Source organism: Carlito syrichta, unplaced genomic scaffold (genome assembly GCF_000164805.1).
Source record: "Carlito syrichta isolate Samal-C Ts95f unplaced genomic scaffold, Tarsius_syrichta-2.0.1 Scaffold315593, whole genome shotgun sequence".
NCBI lineage: Eukaryota > Metazoa > Chordata > Mammalia > Primates > Tarsiidae > Carlito > Carlito syrichta.
In genome coordinates this window covers 2,181,106-2,201,760 of record NW_007259689.1, presented here as the reverse complement: position 1 = coordinate 2,201,760, position 20,655 = coordinate 2,181,106, and the positions used below count along the sequence as shown (strand labels likewise).

The 20,655-nt window shown below is 45.7% G+C and overlaps 1 protein-coding gene across 1 annotated transcript in view; it reads right to left on the bottom strand.

The window, feature by feature from the left end:
- Nucleotides 1-20,655, bottom strand: part of LOC103275636 (amyloid beta A4 precursor protein-binding family B member 2-like) — a 126,665-nt gene that overhangs the window by 35,797 nt on the left and 70,213 nt on the right. Inside the window, exon 4 of the mRNA XM_021706451.1 lies at nt 19,370-19,386. The gene's annotated coding sequence lies outside the window, so the exon portion shown is untranslated. The remainder of the gene's footprint in view (nt 1-19,369; nt 19,387-20,655) is intronic.

Genomic DNA, 20,655 nt, shown 5'->3' with positions numbered 1-20,655 from the left:
GGCTACTTGGAAGGCTGAGGCGGAAGGATTGCTGGAGCCCAGCAGGTCGAGGCTGCAGTGTCAGGGAGTGGCCGCTGCACTTCAGTCTGGGCGGCAGAGTGAGACTCTAACTCAAGAAAAAAAAACCAACAAAACATATTTTCATCTCCTACTGACAGCTCAAGCTCTAATTCCTTCTTGCGCAAAATCAAGAGCCCACCTGACCTCTCGGACCAAACCCCAATTCCAGGGCTCTCCTGTGTCAGTCCCTAAGGGGTTTGAAGACAGGGACAGCCCAGATTTCTAGCTAGCTCCCTCCATCTTCCTCTCCAGGGTACTGTGACTCTAAATCCCACAGGGAACCAACACCTTGTGACCCGCCTAGGTTCCCTTTCCCATCATCAAAGACAAACACAGGTGCAATTAGCAGCTTTTTTGATAAGGAGGAAAAACAAACAAACAAGAAGGAGGGCAGAGGGATGGAAGGAGAGAGGAAGAAAGAGAAGCAAATATCCCAGATTACAGAAGTGCTAAGGAAGCATAAACCCGAATTACAAGCTGTGTGCTCTCATCCCCTTCAGAATTCTTTTCCACAAAAGTATCGGCTGCTCATCCCAGAATAACCTGCTGTCCCTTCCGGGCCCTTCCATGGGGGCCTGCATCAGAGGCCAGGAGAAGACGCGCCTGGCCAGGCTGGCATTTCCAGAAGGCCAGCAGGAGGGAAGAAACCCGCAGGCACCCTGACCGCTGGCTGAGGCTGCCACCAGGAACAGGGTGTTTCCTTCCACACAGGATGTGCTTTCACAAGGAAACCCCAAGGTCCCGCTCTATCTCCAGCCGCCATCGGCTCTTCTCATCAGAACTGAAGGCCAGGAAGGAAAGCAACGTCAGAACTCCCAGCCAGGGAAGCCGAAACAAAGGAGGGCCCCAAGATGCGGACCCACGCCCATCCCTCCTGCCTCTAAAGCTGGGAAGAACGCACATGGCTGTAAGACTGTCAGTGTCTTAGTTGTACCCTGCTTCACAAAACTGTGACCTGTGGGCCCGACACCATGCTAAGACTCACGAGCTTGGGAGGGTCTCTAAAAGCACAGAATCTGCTGGGACACAGATTGTTCTCTGGGGATGAATACAAGCACTGATCCCACCTAAGACACTGTGGTGGTTCACGCCTGTCATCCCAAGCACTTTGGGAGGCCAAGGCAGGAGGATGTCCAGGAGTTGGCGACCAGCCTGGGCAACATGGTGAGACCTCATTTCTAAATTGTTTTTCTAGACAGTTTTCCTCAGAGGCCCAGGCTAAGAACCACTGTGCTAGCAGGCCACAAAGTGAGAAATCAAAACTCTGTAAAAATAAATCATCACCTCCCACCAAATCATCTCAACCTCCTGAATTCCAGGCAGATATCCAAGCAACATCACAGGTGGCTCTGAGTCCATCCGTCCCTCCCGGGCCTGGCACCATCGACCCCTCCTCTGAAGCCACTAGTAGTGGCACTCTCCTCCCTTCACGCTCGCGGTCACCATCCGGCTCAGCCTCTCATTCACTGTCCTGGGTGCCTGCTCCCTGTCTTCTGATTGGCTACCTGATCCTGCACAGCCCCCCCCCCCCCCCGTACTCTCCTGCAGATTCCTAAGGGAACCCGTCCCCTTATATCACCACCATGTGTACATGCTCCAGGCCGCTGAAAGCCCAAACTCTGTGGCTGGACCTGGGTTTGAATTCTGTCCCTACCACTTCCTCCAAGTGTGGGTAAGCCACCTACCTCAGTCTCCTCAACTGTAATTTGGAAATAGTGAGAATACCTATACACAGGCTTGCTGTGGTAATTCAATAGGAGAGTGTGGGAAAAACACTCAGAAATGGTGATGGCATACAGTAAGTGCCATGTAAATGTTAACTGCCACTAATATTAGTCTTTTAAGAGCTCCCCACTGGTTACCAAATCAAATTCCGCTCTGCTGATGGGCTCTTATGATCCTCTACCATCTGACCCAAATAGAACAAAGTAGCCCCAACTCAGGGATATAAGCCTTTCTCTGCCACCTGATCTCAAGTGGGTTTCACCCCACCCCCTGGGCTCCTTCCTCGGTACTGAGCCTTCTGGGCATTTCCCATTCACACACCTCTTCCAGTTGCTCTGCCTGGGATGTCCTCCCTCGCATCAGTGCCTGCCAAACCCCTACCGGCCCTGGGGACAAGCGCAAGCACTGATCCCACCTAAGACACCGCAGTGGCTCGCACCTGTAATCCCAGCACTTTGGGAGGCTGAGGTGGGAGGATTGCTTGAGCCCAGGAGTTTGAGATCAGCCTGGGCAACATAGTGAGACCCTGTCTCTGCAAAACATCAGAAAAGTAGCTGGGCGTGGTGGCACGTGCCTGTAGTACTAGCAACTCAGGAGGCTGAGGTAGAAGTATCGCCTAAGCCTAGGAATTCAAGGCTAGGGTAAGCCATGAGCGTGCCACTGCACTCCAGCCTGGGAGACAGAGTGAGACCCCAATTCAGATTTTAAAAAGACATTGCAAATATGAGTTCCACGATAGCACTGAAGATGTTAATGCACCTAGAAGTTTCTGCGGCTCTTCCTACCTGCCCCAGGCACACTTTCTGATCCACCTTAAAGAAATAACCATTCCTATTGGTAAAATGAGGCAGTCAGAACAAACTTACAAGGCCTCTTGAAAGGGTTCTTGGGGTCACATGGTCTTTCTTGCTCCTTTGGAAAACTCTTTCATTGGCAAGAAGAACCAGGCACACAGAGTAACCACACACATTTTTATTTCTGAAATAAATGGCTGCAATTGTCCTAGGTCTCAAGTTCCGAGCTATAAAAAAGTGGAAATTTACTAGATGATGTCCACAGTTTCTTCCTTTACAAATTGATGACCGCATGACTTGCAGTTTTTTTCCTAATGAACCAGAAGACTATTTCCAGTTACACTTTGCATTTGCTCTGATACACATCACAGAGTCATCCCACCCTCCAAATGGAAGACACTCAAAGATCAAGATAGTAAAAAAAAAAAAACAATGATCTCCCCACTACTCCTCAATGAAGCCATTGAGAATCCCAGGATAAATTTTTTCCCATAAATGTACAAAACCCACCCCCAGATTTCTTAACATCACCAGCTTGAAACTTAGCCACAAGAAGTTTGAAAAGAGGCAGAAAATTTAGTAATACCATTACCCTGAAATCCAATAAAGTCTGTTGGAGCTTAACATTTTCAAGAAATCAGACTATTTATGCTATTATCCCTTGTGGTGCTATATACAGTTTCCCATAAAGCCATAAATACACCCAATGTGGTTCGCCAGAAAACTATCATAAAAAAGGCTGTAAGAAACATACTGCCCATGAAGTATGGCTCCGTGGTACTTGCTACTGCAGGTTCCCACAGATGAGTTCATTTATTTTGAAAATTGCATTTCTAAGTCCACAACTCATCACTTTCAGCTCTGAGCAACTGGTAACACAAGTTAGAACTTCCTTCCCAGAAACTGTCTTCATATCAGTTAAAGGTCACACTGACTCTCAAGGACATTTATGAGGACATCGCAGCATTGAAGAAAAGGCCATGACATCCACATCTTAACATATGCTACATTTAGCATTGGGGTTAGCTTTACATATTAAAAAACCTAGTTAACAGTGGATTTAATACACAGGAAGAAATCGGAAGGCCCAGGGTTGCTGGTGTTAGCTCAAGAGCAGCAATATCAGGGTGGGCATCTCTGTGAGGTCCTGATCTTTCTTGCATGCTTGTCACCTCATGGTGACGTGATGGTTGCTGTACATCCAGGCATCTCATCAGCATTCAAAGCAGAAGGAAAGTGAAAGCAACAAAGAATACCAACAGGTTCCTTTGTCTAGTTTTATCAGCATAATAAATGCTTTCCCAGTGATGCTCCCACATCCCAGTGGACTTATTCTCAGGTCTCATGGGTTGGAAGTAGGTCACACCATACTCGCCACAAGGAACACTGGGAAATCAGCATTAGTACTGGCACACTGGCTTAGACCGTAACAATCTACTGTTACGAGGCTGACCCCAGGTCACACTGGATTAAATCAAGGTTCTGTTAGCAAAAATGGAACAGGAGGTGGGTGCTGAGTGGGCAGTTAATGGTTCTCCGTTTTGACTTTCCATCTTGGGAAGAAGAAAGCCATCCAACAAACCGAAAAGACAAATAAGAAAAGATTCTCTGCTCCCCACATCAAAGGCATTGACTCCTTCGATAGCAGTAGTTCACAAATTCCAATGCCTGTACTAACCAAAGCTCGTGTAATCTTCTAAGGTCCCATGCTCTGGCTTTTTGACAGCCATACATCAGCAGCCAATGGGCGACAAGGTGGGTGTGTGGTCATGTTGCCGTGAATCCCCACCACAAAGAAGCTTTGCCGGAGGTGCGGCTCCCAGAGCAGAAACGCCACATGAGCAGCGATTCAAGACTTTAAGGCAAGAGATGGGGAGAAGCCCCCTGGATATCCTGCCCATGCTGCTCCCCTCTGCTCTCACTGCCACCCGCCTGGTCCTGATCACACAGGCACGTCCCTTTAGACCCCTGCCACCCACCCACTCACCCTTCAGTGGCTCCCACTGCTCTTAAGAAACAACCAGGTTCCTTACCACGGGGGTCTCAGCCAGCCCAGCCTCCTCCTCCAGCCTCCCCTCCCACCAAGTCCCACCAGGCTCACCCCACACGGGCCACTGGGCCATTCCTACCCCTGGCCCAGAACGTGCTTTCCTCAGTGTCCCCCAGGTCAGGCTTTTCTCATGCTTCAGACTGAGGCTTGAGCGTCACTTCTCCAGGGGAAGTTTTCATGGGTCACCCGATGCCACATGGGCCCGGCCCAGTGACCCTCCATCTTACAATCCATGCTTCCGCCGCACGCACAATAATCTAAGCCATCTGCTCTCCTGGGAGGCTCTCGGGTCACCTGCCTCCGTCCCAGACTGTACAGAGCAGAGACCCTCTATGCCGTTTTCACGGGCCCGTGCCCAGTGTGCCTGCACACGCTAAGTGCTGGAGACAGTCAGCTTCTCCATCCGGGTTCTAGGACTTGCCTGATGCACTTGATCTCTGAGTCCTCTCTGTATCACCAGCCTCTGTGTGGCCACCAAGGGGACACCACATTTCCAGGACGTCCCCACTGCAACCCTGACTTTGGAGAAAGCTTCCTCTCCTCACCGCCTCGCTCCCCTCACACCTCCTGGAACAGGCACACCGTGGTTAGAAGCACAGGCCCTGGAACCCGAAGGCCTGGATTCCAATCTCAACGCCACCACTTCCCGTGCAGCCGTAAGCAAGTTGTTTAGTTCCTCTGTGCCTCAGTTTCCCCATCTATCACTGAGTGTCAGCAGTAGCATCTATGCCATATCATGACCGTGAGGATTAAAAGAGTACACATGACGTGCTCAGACCCAGTGCCTGACTATGTCCGTGTGAGTCACTGATAGCAAAAATAGCTTCTTATGAATGTCCTCTCTATCCTCACCAGGACGTGCATTCCTTGGGCCCTGCCCGCATGGCCTCCGTTTGCTGGGCCCCTCCACCATGTCCCCTTTCACGTGCCCTTCAAGTCCCACCCATGGTACCCGCAGTGCCATGTGTGAGGTGCCAGCTACATGATTTGAGTCATACCCGTTCCCGACCACCATGTCCCACCGGAGGAGGATGTTCTGGAAACTGTTTTCTCCCAGAGATCCGGTGACCACACATACTGCTCCCAGCCTCCTTCTCCTCTAACTTGCTACACCACATAATCCAATTCTAAACAACACAAGGACCACTTCTATGGGTGAAAATAAAAACCCTTTGTGGGCAATACATGATCTTCTGCGAGAGAAGTCAGCACCAGATGAAAGGACAGGCGGGGTAGTCTCAACCCATCTAGTAACTGGCTCTGATCACCCCTGTAGTCTTAACGCCACCTGTTCCCTCAAACAGAAAACGGGGATGCCTCTTTGAACTGGACCCTGTTTACCTGCTTAAACTGGCCCCTGCAGGGTAGAGAGCAGTGATCTCAGAAACAAAAAGCTTTCACTTCCCGGTGTTCAAAAACAACAGGAATTCCTCTTGCCCCCGATGGAGCCCCAGTCCCAAGGACAGGATGGCAGCAGATATGCCTGACTTCCAGAGTCAGCCAAGTCATGTTGGATTTACAGGTATCAAGTTCCGAATAAGCACCATGGAACTTAAGCTCTTGGAGGAATGTTCTTATACTCTGGGAGAGAGACATCAACTTCCCCCCAAATCGGGCACTCCTAAGGAAGAATTAAATATGTTCCATAAAATCCAAAGAAAGAGGGACTGACCGAAACATCTAGACAGTCCTTTGACAGAGCATTCTCTATAGAATACCAATAATGCACGCTTGCTGTCTTCCTTTTCTTAGCCTATATCCACCACAGAAAGGTCTAGAGGCTCATAACAAATGGACCTATCCCACAACTGTGAAATACGCCACAAGCCAATCCCTGCAGAATTTTATGGGTTTCATTTTGTACAGATTTTTGTGGCCTTCACTTGGGTCTTCGGAGTCTACTTCCCCTGAGAACAATTCCAGGTTTGTGTAACTGACCGAGTATCCAAGGAGTCTGGAAAACAAGTCTGTTTGCTTTGGTTCCAACATGACCCCACAACGTTGCAGGCTTTCCCCCTTTGCCTTCTGGAGACAGCTCGTGGAATATGGGTCTGAGGCTCCTGAAGTCTGGCAGGGCTTCTCCTTCCGGCCACTCCTCCAGCCAAGGTGCTGTGACTCTGGCCCTGAGGATGTCACCTTCTCATCACATTCTGAGTCAAAGCCTGTCCTCACACACAGAAGGGGCTTTCTCTAGTCTGTTCCCATCATTCCAAGCCACTGCATGTGGGATGTGGGAAACACACTGCTCGGAACCCCCAGGGTTATTATCCTGAAAATGCTGCGTGTGAGGTCTGCAGGCTGTCACCAAATGCTGTCGCAGGTTCCCTCAGAATAGAAAAGGCACACGTAGTTCCCTCCAGAGACTATTCAGTCACGTTGTCCAGAGTCTCACTCTGCCACAAAAGCAGATACCAAGCAAGCTTCTTCCCAGGTGTCTGACTCCTGTCATGAACACTGCTTGACTCTGCTCTATTTCTTTCTTTCTTTTTTTTTTAAGTGAGAAAGCAGGATTTATTGAGAGGACAGAAAAGCTCGCACAATGGGCAGGAACCGAAGGGGGTTGCCCTGCTCTTTCTACTTCTTACCACAAGAGAAGATGATCGACCCAGAGCATCCAAACAAAAAGGAGACTTTTTAAATTTTGTCCTTTTTTTGAGTAGGAGTCTCACTCTGTCTCCCAGGCTGGAATGCAGTGGCGTGCTCATGGTTACCACAGCCTCAACCTGCTGGGCTCAGGTGATCCTTCTGCCTCAGTCTTCCAAGTAGCTGGAACTACAGGCATATACCACCATGCCTGGCTAATTTTTTGATTTATTGTAAGACAATAACCTGCTGCCCAAGTTGGTCTCAAACCCCTGGGCTCAGGCAATCCTCTTTCCTCCACCGCCCAAAGTGCTGGGTTATAGACCTGAGCTACTATGCCTGGCTGAAAAGAAGACTTTTTGATTATACCAAAATACAATTTCAAATCTCTACCTCAGAACCAGCAGATGACAGAGGAGGTTATTTTAAAAAGCAAAAGTAAAACTACAAAGAAGCGATTTTCATTTGGACTGTCAAAATTTAATTTCTTTCTTCACAGAAAGACAAATATAAGGGAGTCAGCTTTCTTTACTCGTGTAAACACCAAGATAATACCTTATTTACTAGACATGAAAACAAGGTCTATACTTATAAGCAACAAAAATAATAGTACGACAGGCCTCAGATAAATAATCTCAGAGCTTGTGTTGACATGCCATGAAAAATCTAGAACCTAATGTATCGGCTGTGAGATATACACAGAAAGTGGTGACCTATAAGTAATGAGGTGGCCATCGATGAGGGCATAAGTTCCACAACTGGGTTCATGAACCATCCTAGAAAAAAGTGCTCCATATCTCACTGCTGAATATCACTATAGTATACCCTTGGGAAGATGTATACCGATGCCAGTGCTTAGCCCACCCATCAAAGCAATTGCAGAATTCTTTTTCTGGAATGGCTATCAGAGCCATCGTCGTATTACCCTTGATGTCCTGAATGTCACCAAATGTCTTCCTTTCAATAGTTCCTTTATCTTCAGGTAAAGAAAAAGGTCATTGGTGGGCCAGATCAGGTAAGTAGGAAGGGCGTTCCAATACAGCTATTTGTATAGTGCTGCCAACATAAGCGCATGTGGTAAGTTTGCAAACTTAATTATCAGACCTCAACAAACAACCATGACAGCTCTGATGACCATTCGAGAAAAAAGAATTCCAAAACTGCTTTGACAGGTAGACCAGACACTGGCGTCGGTCCATAGCTTCCCAAGGGGAGTACTCCAAGGGTGATCGTAGGGATATTCAGCAATGAGGTATGGAGCACTTTTCTAGGATGGTTTGCCAACCTAACCGTCTGACCTCGTATATATCACTTCACCACAAAAACCATGGCCACTCAGGTACATGGCATCTCAGTAGAAGGATCTGCTGAACACCCATTCACTGAATTAACATTTAAGTCACACTTACTATGTCTACAGTTCTGTAGAGGTCAAGGATTACCATCTGGTGACTCAAACATCTTAAAATCCTTTAATCAAACTGTGGTGATGTTTTCAGTCAACATGGTAAGCTGAGATGAGAGAAGAGGACTTGACGGTTTCAAATACATGGAAAAACTAGATGGGAGACAATTAACAACTTTTTAAGTACAAAGAAAAATTAAAAATTACAGGAAATAAATTCCTGGACCAGAGCTAAAGATGGAACTCAAAGTCCAAAGCTGAGAGAAATTCGAAGCTCTGAAGATGCAGAAGGTTATTAGAACATGACACAGCTTTAATGTCTAGGGCTGAGATTTGGATGGCCCACAGAGAATAAAGAGTGTTATCAATAAGAAAGCACAATTTCAGGATGGCTCCCAAGTGGAGGCAAGCATCCAAACACACAATGCCCATGGAGCACCAGGTCCTCAGGCCGAGAAAATAATAATGAAGGTCAAAACAAAGGCTCCTGTAGGGGCACTAACTGAGGCAAATGAGAAACTGTCCTGAGCTGGCACAGCCATATCACACAGGACCCCCACATCAACCAATTCCCATTGAAGTGACCCTCACAATCAAAGCTTAACACCAAACAAGACAACAACCCACCATAAGAGACAACCAATGCACATGGCAAAACCTGTGCCCAAGAACTAGAAACAGAACAGTCTACAAAGAGACTTAAAAATTATACTTAATCAACTGAAAAAGCAAGAATGAGACCATTTGAAAGGACAGTAGGTGAATTTAAAAAGATGTACTAGAAATTCTAAGAGTGAAGGAAGAGGGAAAATACACACACAAACACTCGCAAACACACACACACACACACACACACACACACACACACATATTTCACTGAAATAAACTCAACGAACATTTAAGATAAACACGCAAAAATCAATTCCATATACCAGCAATGAACAATACTGCATTAATTTACTGAATCTACTTTATTTTTATAAATGGAAAACAATTCCATTTACAAAAGCATCAAAAATAATGAAACATTAGGAATAAAGTTAACAACAGAAGCCTAAGACTTGTACACTGAAATCCATAAAACATCATTGAAAGAAAATTAAATACCTAAATAAATGGAAAGATATTCATGCTCATATATTGAAAGGCTTAATATTATTAAGGTGGTAATATTCCTCTAAATGATATAGAAATGTAAAAAAAAAAAAAAAATCCCCACCAAAATCTATCTAGCTTCTCTGCAATAATTGAAAAGCTGATCCAAAAAAAGGAACAGTTTTTTCAACAAACAGGGCTGGACAACTAGATATCCATAAGCAAAAGAATAGAGTTGGAGCATTACCTCACACCATATATAAACATTAACTCAAATCAACCAAACTCCTGCATGCAGGAGGTAACAATATAAAATTCTTAGAATAAACACAGGGATAAACCTTCGACACTTTGGATTAGGCCACAGTTTCTTTGATATGACATCCAAAGCACAAGCAGCCAAATGAAAAATAGATAAACTGGATTTTATTATAATTTTTAAAATTTTTGTGCTTTGAAGGACATTATCAAGAAAGTTAAAAGACAATACACAGAATGGGAGAAAATTCTGTAAATAACATATCTGACAAGAGTCTAGGATCTAGAATCTGTAAAGAGTTGCTATGATTCAACAATAAAAAAATCATATTAATAAAAGTATTATAAAATGAGCAAAGGATCTGAATAGCTATTTCTCCAAAGAAAATATACAAATGGCCAATTAGCATATTTGGATGCTCAAAATCATCTGTTGTACAAGGCAAACCTACAATGTGGTATGTGTCCACACCCACTAGGATGGCTATAATAAAAAAGACAGCAACAGGTTAGCAAAGATGTGGAGAAGCCAGAACCCTCATACATGAGTAGTATGACTGTAAAAGGGTCCAATTCCTTGGTGACACCCTTGGGCAGTTCTTCAAAAAGTTAAACACAGAATTGCCAGATGACCTTGTCATTTCACTCCCATGTAAAATCCAAGAGAAACAGAAAACACTGGTCACCAAAAAAGTGTACATTTGAATGGTCACAGCAACATTATCCATAACAGCAGAAAGTGGAAACAATTCCAATGCCCAAATGTGGCATACCCATACCATAGAATATTATCTGGCAACAGAAAAGAACGAAGTGACCCTGCACCATGCACACCACAACATGGATGAACTTTGAAAGCACTAGGCGAAGTGACAAAAGGTCACATGCTCTATGGTTCCCTTTATCTGAAATGTTCCGAATAGGCAAATCCATCGAGACAAAGTAGATCCATGGCTGTCCAGGGGGAAGGGAGGAGTGTGGCGTGACTGCTAATGGTGGGTACAGAGTTTGTTTCCAGGGAGGCAGAAATGCTCTATTATTAGATAGTAGTAATGGTCACATAATTTTGTGAGTTTACAAAATGTCACTGAATTTTATACTATTGATTGATTTTATTTGATTGATTGAGTCAGGTTCTGACTCTGTCATCCGGGTTGGAGTGCAGTGGCATGATCACAGCTCACTGCAACGTTGACCTGTTGGATTCAGGCAACCCTGCACTTTGAAATTTTTTTAGAGACGAGGTGTTGCTATGTTGCCAGGCTGCTCTCGAACCCCTGGGCTCAAGTAATCCTCTCATCTTGGCCTCCCAAAGTGCTGGGATTGGATTACAAGCATGAGCCACCGTGTCAGGTCTAATTTTATACTTTATTTATTTATTTATTTTTTTGAGTTGGAGTCTCACTCCATCACCCAGACTGGAGTGCAGTGGCCACTCCCGGCCACCACGGCCTCGACTTGCCGGGCTCTGGCGATCCTTCCGCCTCAGCCTTGCAAGTAGCTGAAACTACAGGCGCGCGCTACCATGTCTGGCTAATTTTAATTTTATACTTTAAAAGGGTAAATTTTATAGTATGTGAATTATGCCTCATATGGGGGTGAGGAGCAACCTCAATGGGCAACCTCTGTAACAGACTAGAAACAACCAAAGAGAAAATCCATGAATTGGAAGACAGCTTGGGCAGAGACTGCAATGGCTTAGCTTACAAGTAGGGTTTATCCTAAAGGAGTTAGCTTTATTCACAGAAGAGTTTCTTAGAATCTGGAGCCTTCTTTTTTTTTTTTTTTTTTGAGTTGGAGTCTCACTCTGTCACCCAGACTGGAGTGCAGTGGCATGCTTCCGGCCACCGCAGCCTCGACCTGCTGGGCTCCGGCAATCCTTCCACCTCAATCTTCCAAGTAGTTGGAACTAAAGGCACATACTACCATGCCCAGCTAATTTTTTTGACTTATTGTAGAGATGTAGAGATGAGGTTTTGCTAAGTTTCCCAGACAGGTCTGAACCCACGGGCTCAGGCAATTCACTCACCTTGGCCTCCCAAAGCGCGAGATTACAGGTTGAGCCACTGAGCCCGGCTGGAGCCTTCTTATAGTCTCCTTTTACTATATAAACCTTGTCCCTGAGTCTAGCAGGTAATGAGTAGTTCTACTCTCTGGGCTAGGGCACAGCAATTTAGACTTGGGTTTTTGTTTGTTTGAGGGGAGACTAAGATTTCTCTAGATAAATGCAACAACTGTGTGTGTGTGTGTGTGTGTGTGTGTGTGTGTGTGTGTGTGTGTATGTGTGTATGTGAAGCAGTGTGTGTGTGTGTCTGTGTAAGCATCTACTGTAGATAAAAAGAGTGTCTTCACTCACAGAGAGGAGGGAAATGAAAAAGAGTCTAGTGCTACAGTTCAGCAAAGTATATATATATACCAAAATATGAAAGGAATCTGGGACATCAGCCTCAGGAGGGAGATTTAAGAGTTGAAGAAGCATGTGCGAACAGCTGGGAAACCAGGGATGCTTCCTGGGAAAGAGGGCATGTCTGCTGCACCCTGTAGCAACAGCAGGAATTTAGCAGGTTCCCAAAAGATGGATCCACATTCCAGAAGGGGACAGCATGAGCACAGGCACAGCAACCCATAGGCAAGGAGGGTACCCTGGCAGGAGCAGCCTGGCATAAGATATCTAATGAACAGTAATAGTAACACTAACACTCACAAGTACAATTACAACAACCACAATGACTAATCGTGAGTCATGGCTTTTAAAAATAAGGAGTGGTGAAAGGAAACATGGAGGACTCAAGTATCAGGTGTTCTTTCAAACTCATTGGGACGCCCTGAACATGTTCAGCAGGGAAGTGCCATGATCAGAGCTATGCCTCAGGATAATTTGGCCATGATACACAAGTTAAATTTGTAGGCAAAGAGTCTGCACGCCAGAGATCTGGAGACTGCTACAACAGCCCAGATCCTGACAGCAGAGGCTAGAGCAGTGACTGCAATCATGCAAAGGAACAGATAGACACAAACAAGGATGCAATTTCATTAACCATTCCCGGAATACAGTCATGCATCGCTAATGGCAAGAGTACATTCTGAGAAATGCATTGCTGGGTGATTTTGTCATTGTGTGAACACCATGGAGTGTCCGTATATAAGACTTCATGGTCTAGTCTACTCCGCACCTCGGCTGTGTGGTCTGGTTGATGGCTCCCAGGTCACAAATCTGTACAGCATGTGACTGTAATGAGTACTGTAGGCAACTGAAATGCAGTGGTAAGGACCTGTGTTCCTAAACATAGAAAAGGTACAGAAAAAATGTGGTATTATAATCTTATGGGACCACCATCAGATGTGCAGCCCACGGCAGACCAAAACATCACCATGTAGCACATGATACTAATTTTATAACCCTAGTCTTAACACAGGCACAAAGATCTGTATGAAAAGCCAGGAGAGGTCAGTCCTAGCTATTGACTTCTTATTTTGTGCCCAATGGATGCCATTCCACATTCCATCAAAGAACAGCCTCCTGTCCTGAAAGGCGATAGCCTTGAGTGGCAGGACAATGATTCCAAAGCAGAAAGCAAGAAAATTAAAACTCCAATTTGGCATACGAGCCTCAAAAACAATCCCAGAGCACAGCAGTATGCACTGCCAACCCTTGACTGATGCGTCTGACCACACTCAATGATAAAATCATCAAGTCTAGAGAATGTTGCTGTTGTTATTTTACTGAAATTATTTTCCTTCTCCAGGGAACACTGTGGCCCTGTCTCAGACAGAGGCTGGCACAGAGGCCCCAAGTCACCCTGGTATTCTTGCCGTACGTGAGGGGAGACCAGGTCGGTGAAGCTGAAGTTTCATTCTGCTAAGCGTGGCCACTACGGAATGCCAGTTGGAGCCTTCAACAAGCAAACCTTCCTTATCCAGGAGAAGCGAGGTACAAGGGAGGGGGTGGGAGGAAGACTGGACAGCAAACCAGACAACAACAATGACAGTGTTAATACCTCAGGCTGAGGGACCAACAACATTGGGGGAAAAAAAAAAAAAATCAGGCTGGGCACAGAGGCTCACGCCTGTAAGCCCAGCATATTGGGAGGCCAAGACAGGAGGATTGCTTGAGGACAGGAGTTTGAGACCAGCCTAGGCAACACAGCGAGACCCCTGTCTCTACAAAAACTCAAAAAATTAGCCAGGCATGGTGGCGCGTGCCTGTAGTCCCAGCTACTTTGGAGGCTGAGGCAGAAGGATCACTTGCGCCCATGAAATCCAGGCTGCAGTGAACCGTGATCATGCCACTGCATTCCAGCCTGAGTGGCAGAGTGAGACCCAGACTCAATAAATAAATAAATAAATAATCAGAGTTGGAAACCACAGAGGATGCAAACCACATTCCAGTTCCAAGGATATCTCAAGCAACACGTTATGAAGAAAGTGCTCCCTGTAAAAGGTAGCCATCCCCTCTCCTCCTCACTAGAAAAGGGTACAAGTGAATCACTCAGCAGTGGCTCAGGGTTGCAATCCCAGCTCTCTCTATTCTAAGATGGCTGGCACCCGCCTGGCACCCAGAAGGGGTAAGAGAAGAGACGTTTTCTCCTAGAGAGTTCTTGATAAGACATCAAGTGAAAAAGAAGAGTTCCCTTGCGCCCATGGGACGCACCATCAGGGCCCTCTGGTAAGCTCTGGAGAGGCATCTGCTGGTGGGTGCTGTGTCAAGCCCCAACATGGTGAAAGTCCATAGATATGAATTTTCCAGATAAATTTATTTCTCCCGAATGCCAGAATTTCAACCATTTTGAATGAAGAATTTCCTTGAAACAATTACTTTGAACCACATGAAATTAACATTTTTGGAGGTCAAAAAAAGTCAAATCCTAACAATTTCACATAGATCAACTGCAGTCCATGTCTTGCAACTGTCTTCTAGCACTGGGGTGGGCAAGTTCTTTCATAACAGGATCACAGATATTTAGGATCTGACCATCAAGAGAAAAAAGAGAGACAGTACAGCTATTTATATAACCATTTAAAATGCAACCATTTAGGCCAGGAGTGATGGCTCATGGCTGTAGTTCTAGTGCTTTGGGAGGCTGAGCGGGAGGCTGAGCTGGGAGGTTGAGCTGGTTCGCTTAAGCCCAGGAGTTTGAGACTATAGTAAGCTATGATCGCACCATGGCACTCCAGTCTGGGCAACAGAGTGAGACTCTGTCTCAAAATAGAGATAAATAGAAAGGAAGAGAGGGAGGGAGGTGGGTGAATGGATGGATGGATGGATGTGTGTGTGTGTGTGTGTGTGTGTGCACACGCGTGCACATCATTGACTGAATATGGCTCACCATAGTTTGCTGATCCATGTTCTACAGTGACCCCCAACACCGACAGCTTTGACACTGATGATTGGTCCAAATCCCTGTTCTGTTCTGCTGTCAGTCATCCCTTCCCATTATCATGAAATAGATGTCACAGCTTTTAACTCTCTGTTTTATTTTATAAGCAAATTGCCTGGGTGAGGGCTTGAGAGAGGTTCTAACTTCCCTATAAATAAAAAGATGGAGTTTTAAAGGGAATGGGACTTAAAGGTGAATCTCAATAAACATAACTGCAGAAAGGATGTGGGAACAGAAGCCCTGGGGGAAATTCCCCCAGACACAACCCAGATTTGAAGCCAAAATTCCAGAGGGCTCAAAGGGAAGTAGCAAAAATAAATAAACATCTTCACAGCTGGCCCAGAACTGAAAGACCAAAGGGTGCAGGAAGCAGGAAGCAAGTCTGAGATAAACCTTTACACAAATACAGAGCATTAAACAGGTAGTGTTATTTCCTTCCTAAGTTAATCAAGGGTAAAAGCAAATTGGAAATGCCTGCAATTGTAGCAGTTCCCAAAAGACTGCTGGAAAAACTTCTGTGCTGTGAGGCATCGAAAGTCTTCCCAGAGGGAAATGCAAGAGTTTTCTCCTTTGGAGAATGTTAAGAAATAAGAGCCAGGAACTCCCTCCCTAATACATACTAAACAAAGACATGCCCTGGGGACCTCTCTTCTGGGTTCCTGCATTTTTTGATTCAAGGCAATCCAAACAATTACTGGAAAATGTTTTTAATTTTGCACTATGGTTGTTTCAAATATTATATATTGTGATGAAAAGGAAAGCTTAAAAAAAAGAAAAGTTGGTCGGGCACGGTGGCTCATGTTGGTAACTCCAGGACTTTGGGAGGCCGAAGCAGGAGGATCCCTCGAGGCCAGGTGTTCGAAAACAACCTGGACAACATAGCGAGATCCCAGCTCTACAAAAAAATCCAAAAATTAGTCAAGTGTGGTGGCATGCACTTGTAGTCCCAGCTACACAGGAGACTGAGCCTGAAGGACTGCCTGAGCCCAGGAGGTCAAGGTTACAGTGTGCCAAGAGCAAGTCACTGCATTCAAACCTGGGCAGCAGAGTGAGACCTTGACTCAAAAAAAAAAAAAAAAAAAAAAGCCTATAGATGAATAGATGCATGGAAACAGAAAAGGAAGCTTGCTGATATACATGTCTGGTCTTACTGGGACACTTAGGGATAAAAGTCCTAATTTAGATAGCATTCCTTGCCATGCAATATTAAACACCCTAGAGCAATCCATTCTGTATTTCTAAATACTCTCATTTAAATCTTATAAACTTTCACCAGTTCAGTGTCCTGCAGCATTCCACATGGAAAATTAAAAGGAATGAGAGAGAGAGAGGCCAATCCCATACATACGTGAGCTGCCTGGACGACAGTGTGCCTCCGGGTACCGTCTGCCCATAGCGACAGTCAGCACATAAGCAGGGGTGGCAGCAGTGCCCACTGCTCAGGAGAGACAGGGATGGTCAGCTGTGTGGGGGAGACAAAAAAAAGGTGAAACAAAACAGAGACTTAGGATCATGACCATGTATGGTTTTTTATTTCATTAAAATGCTAATGCTGACCACAAATTTCCAGATAAGCGTGTTTATGAATTATTCATGGTCACCGCAGGCAGGCCCAGGGAGTGCAGGTGATTCCATGTGGCCCCTGGAGCAAGGGTGACAGTAGCCCGGGTCACTTGCCCCCTGTTAGAAGTCAAGTCAGGCAAGCCCATCTGCACTTCATTTCATCCCTCCCTAACGTAAGGAAAAGCATCAGCCTGAATCTTTCCTGTAAACACCCTAAAAGCTTGGAAGAAAAAAATGAAAAATTTCTGTACTGGAGAGTTTAGAAGTCAAGTTGACATTTTTTATAAATTTCAATGAAATACAGCATAAACATGGTTGGGTGCAGTGGCCCATGCCTGTAATGGGAAGCTGAGGTGGGAGGATCGCTTGAGCCCAGAAGTTCCAGACCAGCCTGGGCAACAGAGTGAGACCCAGACTCAAGAAAATATTTACAGAAGATACATAAATATGAAATATAAATATAGAAGAGTGCACAAAGTACAAGAGGATGGCTCGATGGATTCCCTTAAACTGAACACACCAGAGCAAAAACCACTGAAGTCCCCTTCCTGCTCCCTCCTAAGGTACCTCCTAGGCAGAGATCAGGCTGATTGACAGTCATGATTGTCTTTTTTTTTTTGAATTGGAGTCTCACTCTGTCGCCCAGGCTGGAGTGCAGTGGCACTCTCACGGCCACCCCAGCATTGACCTGCTGTGTTCCAGTGATCCTCCTGCTTCAGCCAAGTAGCTGGAACTACAGGGATACACTACCACACCTGGCTAATTTTTGTTTTATTGTAGAGACAAGGTCTCACCAAGTTGCCTGGGCAGGTCTCGAACCCACAGGCTTAGGCAATCCACTCGCCTCAGTTTCCAAAAATGCTGGGATTACAGGCTGAGCCACCAAGCCTGGCTGACTATCTTTTCTTTTAAACACATATGGTGAAAACCTACTATGCCCGGCACTGTGCTAGGCCCCAGAGCGGCGAAGATGAAGAAGATATGTCTGTTTCTAAGAAAACCAAGTCTAGTGGGGCCGAGGGACACACACGCACTGGCCCCATAGGGCACTGGAATGAGTGTCACGACTGAGATTCACATCCAGTGGAGACACCGAACCCAGAAACAGGGAGGCTGGGAAAGGCTTCCAAGGAATAGGCCTGTCTCGCATGTCCTAAGGCTGAGGCTGAGGCGGAGGGTGCCTAGCTAGGGCTGGGAGACATGACAATGGAAAAGGTGGAGGTGAGAAACCATGTGGCTAGACACTCCCTAGGGGGAGGCTGCCATGGGAGGCCAGGGAGGAAGCCCGGAGCCCAACTGCAACCTTGCACACATATCAGAGAACTCTGACTTTATCCTGGCTGCAGAAGACCACTGACGGGTCAGAGCTGAGTTTAGATACGGTAACTCTGTTGACGAGACCTCAAAAATTAGCCTGACATGGTAGCGCGCGCCTGTAGTTCCAGCTCCTTGGAAGGCTGAGGCGGAAGGATCGCCGGAGCCCAGCAGGTTGAGGCTGTGGTGGCCGGGAGTAGCCATTGCACTCCAGTCTGGGTGATAGAGTGAGACTCCAACTCAAAAAAAAAACAATAAAAACTAATGATAAAATAGAACAATTATAACAATATGCCATAATAAAAAAGATGGAACTGTGGTCTCTCTATCTCTCAAAATATCTTACTGTACTGTACCACAAGTCATTGAAACTGCAGAAGGGAAAGTCATGTCTCAGGGGTGACAAATCTGGCAACAGTAAGCTTATAATTAACAGCACTGGGCAGTGGGACCCACAGACCAAAGGGCATCAAAGTTCTAGAAAATAGTTGGCAAGGCTCTTTGCTGAGAATGAGGTGACAAGTAAATGTGTGGAAGACACAAAACTTGAAATTCTTGGTTTCTGGCACACTACCCCCAAAATTAAAGCAGTCCAACCCCATTTTAAGGCAAACAAACATACATGCCAGTCTGTATCAAAGCAAAAAGAGCATTCATGAGGCAAGGACAACCAGAGTAGAACTTCGGAGTATCAAAGAGCCAGGTGCAGTGGCTCACGGCTGTCATCCCAGCACTTTCGGCGGCAGAAGAAAGAGGATTGCCTGAGCCCAGGGGTTCCAGACCAGCCCAGGCAATTTGGTGAGCTCTTGTCTCAGCAATAAATTGAAAAATTAGCCTAGTGTGGTGACACGTGTCTGTAGTTCCAGCTACTTGGAAGACTGAGGCAGAAGGGTCACCTGAGCCCAGCAGGTCGAGGTCTCCCACACACTTATCGATCCATGGCTTTGGTAAATTCAGAAGCGGGGTGTAGTGACTTTGTTCTTTGAAGGTACCCCAGTGATGCCCAGAGCAGGAAAACTCATTAGAGACCTCATGCCATGGCAGACACCTTGGAAAGCAACTTTGACGTTATCCATGGAGCCTTTGTGATCTCCAGAACTCTGTCTGCCCCACCATCTGTCTATCCTGCTAACATAAGTGAGACCCAGGTCAACTTTGGAACTTGACAGAATCTTAAAACCACATTATCGTCATCAGAGTCATTCATTTTTGTACCCTGGGTCACGGGATATGGTATGCAATTAATGTGGAATAAGTCAATAAATCAGTACATAACTAAAGAGATTTCACAACTAAGAGGTAATCCCAGCACTTTAGGAGGCCAAGGCAGGAGGATTGCTTGAGCCCAGAAATTCGAGACCAGCCTGGGCAAAATAGCAAGACCTTGTCTCTACAAAAAAATTAGCCAGGTGTGGTGGTGCATGCCTGTAGTCCTAGGTGCCCAGGAGGCTGAGGCAGAAGGATCACTTGAGTCCAGGAGGTCAAGGATGCAGTGAGTTATAACTATGCCACCGCCCTCCAACCTGGGTGACAGAGTGAGACCCCAGTTCAGGGGGAAGAAATAAATGGAGGTAAGAAGATCGGTTAAATGGTGAGAACAGAAATAGTCTATCTTTTTCTTTCCTGTTCAAATGGACTCAATGCAAAACTGCATATCATATTCAACTGCATTTACTTTTCACAGAAGAAAATCTTTAGAGGCTCATAAACAAATATTGTGTATTAAGTAGAAGGATTCAGAAACTATGAAAAACAGGGTGCATCTTAGATGGGAAAACAGGTAGGTATGAACATGCTGCGCATACAAAGAAACGGGAATTGCAGACTTTCCGTCTGCCTGCCCTCGGTACCCTCTGGTGTGAAGGACAGGTCATGTCTCTCTAACAGCATGAAGTCTCTCTTCCAAGATGCTCATTCACACAGCCTGCTGAGGTTCAACCGCTGTTGGGTAATAAGATAATAGCAATGAGATCATCCAGCCTTGCTTCCTTGAAATCTCTGAAAATTCACCTCAGTTACAGGTCTCTTTTCTTGTCCTTATCTGTATTTCTGTTTCTCGCCAGTTCACTTCTTCTAACACATGAGCCCTAGAGATAGCACGGATCCTACTGAACACATTTTATACATGACCCAGCAGCACACTGTGTTGTGTCTATAAATAATTGTATGATGAAGTTTCCCAAAGTGAGGAATTTTTTTTTTATCGGTATATACTATGTGACATTTTCCTGAACTGTGAAAAAAATTAATTGATCCTGAAAACATCAACTCTGATTCTGTCCATCTGATCAGCAGTATCTACAGAAAAAAACAAATCTTTGAGACTCCCATACTTCTTTCTACCTTTTTTTTTTTCTTTGAGTTGGAGTCTCACTCTATCACTCAGGCTGGAGTGCAGTGGCATGCTCATGGCCACCACAGCCTCAACCT